Source organism: Canis lupus, chromosome 13 (assembly GCF_003254725.2).
Source record: "Canis lupus dingo isolate Sandy chromosome 13, ASM325472v2, whole genome shotgun sequence".
Lineage (NCBI taxonomy): Eukaryota > Metazoa > Chordata > Mammalia > Carnivora > Canidae > Canis > Canis lupus.
Window position 1 is genome coordinate 58,005,150 of NC_064255.1, and position 4,711 is coordinate 58,009,860.

General features: G+C 36.7%; 1 pseudogene; it reads left to right on the plus strand.

The window, feature by feature from the left end:
* Positions 1-2,129: 2,129 nt before the first annotated feature.
* Positions 2,130-2,223, plus strand: LOC112652382 (U6 spliceosomal RNA; annotated as a pseudogene).
* Positions 2,224-4,711: the final 2,488 nt, after the last annotated feature.

Below are 4,711 nucleotides of genomic sequence, written 5' to 3' on the forward strand. Positions count from 1 at the left end.
ATGATAGCGTTAGCAAAATAAAAAAGTGAGAGAGAAAAACTTTAGAACTCAACAAGTAATGAAAGAAAAGAAGGAATCAAGAAAAAGTTAAAAATATTGAAGACAGGCAAAAAAAAAAAAAAAAAAAAAAGTCGAGCATATGGATAGTAGGAGAAGAAAGGAGATGAAACCAAAAGTAAGGAAACAGAACAAATACTAAATCCAGCCATTGCAGAAAAGTTTCTTAAAATAAAAGATGTAAAACGGCATATTGAAACTGTACATAGCATCACTGAGAAAATGAGCCATAACAACAAAGACATTCCAGTAAAATTAAGTGACTTTGAAAAGAAAGAAAGGGAGGGAGGAAAAAATCCTTTAGGTACCTACTAAAGGTAAGAGAGTACATGACTTATAAGGGAAAGAAAATGCAGTAACATATTTAAGATATTCAAGCAAAAGAAAAGCCAAGAATTATTTTTATCTAACAAAAGAGATTTTCAAGTTCAAAGGGCATAGGTGAATTCTTACCAGTGTGCAAAAATTCCACGAATATTGTTCCCTTGAGCCCTTACTGAGGATCTACCAGAGAATAACCTTCACACTAAGCAAACTGGCTAGAGAGACACTGATGTAAGGACTGGTAGCACACAAATACACAGTGACCTGCACATGAAGACTTAAGTGAGGGACTGGGCCAGAGAATTTGGTATGAAATGCCTATATTCTCAGACAATGTAGGTATAGAACAGTTATTTAAAAATGGGAAATAACCCAGAGAGCAAAAGCAAGACAATGCTAATAATTCAGTTATCAGTGATTGTTATTCTAACACTATTGCATGGGCAGCCACAGATAGGAGAAAAATGAGCGATTATGAGATTTTCTATTCTTCTCCATGCCCTTAAAAACCACTGTTTTCAGTGATAAAGATGCAGACACAATTTTTAAAAAAAGGTTAAGCAAGACCCCTGAAGTCTGGAATTTGAGTTGGAAGTATCAGTCTGAACTTAGGTTAGGTAGTACAAGAGAGAAAAATAAAAAAGAATCAAGGCAGAATATGGAGGATTACTCCTGTAAAGAGGAAGGTATAAGAAGATGACTCTTGGAAAGCTATGGAATGATGATAGGGTATGAGCCATGTCATAGCCGGGAACAGAGCAATCTCAAGCAGAGAGAGCGACAGGGAAAATGATCTTGAAGCTCGATGTTGGGCACATTGCTTCTGTCTGTAATTCCCATTCTCCTTTCGCAGACTAGAAAATTATTTCAATTTTTTTAAAGTTCATAAATCAAGACCTCAAATCTGAAAATATGAAAGTTTAGAAATAGATATCTTGACATGGAAAAGATTCACTATCAGAATGTGCTTTCTAAGATACTTGGAAAAAACCTGTCCAGAAAGTAATGGAATTTTTTCCTTTTAACTCATTCTTTTGCGCCTTCTACTTCAGAAGGAAAATTCTAACAAGGGACCCCAGTCTTTGTCTTTTCCCTTGATGGTCAGTGAATGTTAGGAGAGACAATGTGAAGTGAGTATAATGGACTCTGGAACTAGGACCCCGCCTGTGTCCCCTATTATTTTTATGACTGTGGACAGATAGTATGCCTAAAATCACTGTACCTCAATTTCTTCATCTATGCACTACCGAAAATAATAGCATTTACCTTATAGAGCTCTCATAAGGACTACATGAAATGCCACATGCAGAGAACTTAGAATGGCTTATGTGAGACCACAATAAATCATACCTATTATTACCATAGTTGACGGACCATCACTAGACAGAGAAACTTCTATCTCAATACGATGTGAGTCAGAAGATGTGAGATCACATCCCAGCTCCAAAATGCACCAGTCCTTCCCCTTAATCGAGTTTCTTAAACTTTAGGAAATGTCTTCTTTCACTTACAAAATTTGTATTACAACTACATACTAAAACTAATATGAAAATTCAGTACATTTTAGTTGAATCTGGTTATTTATCTATCTATATATTACCTTAAATTCTTCCAAAATAAAGATTAAATATGCATGCAATGTCCATCATAAAAATAAATTATAACATTTCCTTCCCCTATGTTCAGTAAAATATTAGGTGGCAATATTCTGCCAAAAATTAAAATTCTGAGAGTGCTTGATTTGGCAGTATTTATTGGAATGAAAATTGGAACAACTCAGTGAAGATTAGCATGGCTTTGCACAAGAATGACATGCAAATTTATCAAGTGTTCCTTGTTTTTAAAACTCATTGAACTGTACAGTTACAATGGGGAAATTTTATTTTATGCAAATTACATCTCAGCAAACCTGTCTTTAAAACTGTTTTAAGTTAAAAGTACCTGAGGAAAACTTGCCTTTTGGTTGATTTGCCAGACAAAGGATTTTTCCTGGGCCTATCACCTGCTCCCCCAAAATCCATGATTTCTCAAGGATGAGATACATGTTGATTATGGACATGTCTTCTCTTCGGGACTCCACTCTAGTGAAGGGCTGTGTTTAGTCCAATGTGAGGTCGTCTGTTACACATACAAGAGCACTACAGATGCAATCTTCAGTGTCTGCTTGGCTGGCCATATGCAAGGGGAGATGGAAATAAATCTTCCCTTCATGGTGCCTTCCTGAGTTGCATATAAGGATGGAAGGCAGGGTCCACCTACCATCCTTCTTACTAGTGTAAGGAAGTTAAAATAATTTCTACTTTAAAAGTTCACCAAAATTATTTCTTACATTTTAAAGCTCGCTGCCATCATTTGCTGGGGGAAAAAAAAATGAGCAGCTAAGCACATTTTTATGAAGAGAAAAATTACATACAGATTCCTCAGATAAATTTGTTAAGCTCTCATTTTTAACAGTGTTTTAGTTAATCTCGTTTAACTAAATAACAGCAGTTCCCCAAAAACACTGTTCAAATTTCAGCTACCAGCATATATGAACTGTGAATGACTGCACGAAGAACAGTCAGTTCTTATCTCTTCCCGCCACAAATCACCACCAATAACAGATGCAAATCATGATCAGTGACAAATCATGTCATTTCTTTCAAAGTCCTTTTGTGATTGGTCACTGTATATCTGCTACTCATGCATAGACAACAAAACAGGCAGTTGTGCTGCCTCCTTATCTACCAGTGGTAGAGAGATGCAAAAGGCAAAATAATCTAGAACATTTAAAGCACTAATACTGGTGGGCAATACTTTGGATCACTCTAATTTTCTAGGGTACTTGCATGGAAATGTGAAAATTGCCTTTCTACCAACAAATATGACTTGATTTTTTTTTTTTAAAGATTTAGTTTATTTGAGAGAGAGCAGAGTGAGAGAGAGAGAGTAACACAGCAGGGATGAGGGGATGAGAGGCAGAGGGAGAGGGAGAAGCAGACTCCCTACTGAGGAGGGAGGCCAATGTGGAGCTGGATCCCAGGGTGCTGGGATAATGACCCCAGCCAAAGGCAGGCACTTAACCGACTGAGCAACCCAAGTGTCCCCAAACACAACTTGATTAATCTAGCTTCCGGACTGAGGAGGTATTTCAACTTTTAAAGCTTTTTATCTTAAATGGACTTTTGGACAGACTCCTGAAGCTATAACTGGAGATCATGTCATTTCTTTAGCTGAGTTTGGGAAGATATAAGACATAAAGCATGCAGCTGAGAATACTCAGGCATCATGGCAGGAAGCAAAATGCATGCGATATGGTAGAAACTTTTACTTCACTGTGGAAATAACTTTGCCAGGTCTGAATAGTACATAAATGACATTTTAGATGGAAGAGCTGACCACAGAAATGCCGACAATGCTGCTAACAGACTATGCATTTCCTTACTTCCAGAAGAACACAGTGAAGGTGAGCCTACTGGCATCAATGAGGAGGGCGCTGGTGAGGAAGATAAAGATGCCCCAGAGGAAGTGATGTGGGCATAAACGCTTCACACTAAAGAAATCCTCGAAGATATTTCACGACATTGACAACACAAATAATATTGTCCTGAAAGCTGATCTAAACTTAGAAAAGAGTATAATAATTACTAAGCCATTAAAAAATACTCTATATCATAAGTCATACAATAAAAAGAAGGCAAGCACTGTTCAAACTGTTCTTGATAAGATTTTTACAAAAAAAAAACCCAAAACAACAATTTTCTGTTTCTAATTTTTTAGCAACAGTGCACTAACGAATAGTTTTAGTATGTTGTTCATTTCTCTATAGATTTATAACCAAATAAGAGAATTTATAAATATTTTTGCAAAAAGAAATAGAAGTCATGAAACAATCACTTTCTCCATTGTTTCAGAATCACTTTCCCAGTTTCAGCTTGTACGATCATTTTGTATGGTTCTGCACTACTGTGCAAAGTGAGGACCACCTGCGTACCTCTCACATACATGATAGTTAGAAGCAGATATTTGCTTCAAGGTAAATATCATCTACACAAAGCCAACAGATGTGTCTTCAAGATATTGGAGCATTTAAGGGCCCCCGGGTGCTTAGTTAAGTGGCCGGCTCCTGATTTTGACCCAGGTCATGATCTCAGGGTCATGAGACTGAGCCCCGAGGTGGGTTCTGAGTGCTTGGTGTGAAGCCTGCTTAAAAATTCTCTTTTCCCTTCCTCATTTGCACCCTCTCAACCTCTGCTCACACTCTCTCATAAAAAATTAAAAAAAAAAATATATATATATATATGAGCATTTTTCTCAATTTTGGATATCAAAAAAAATAATTATTACAAAA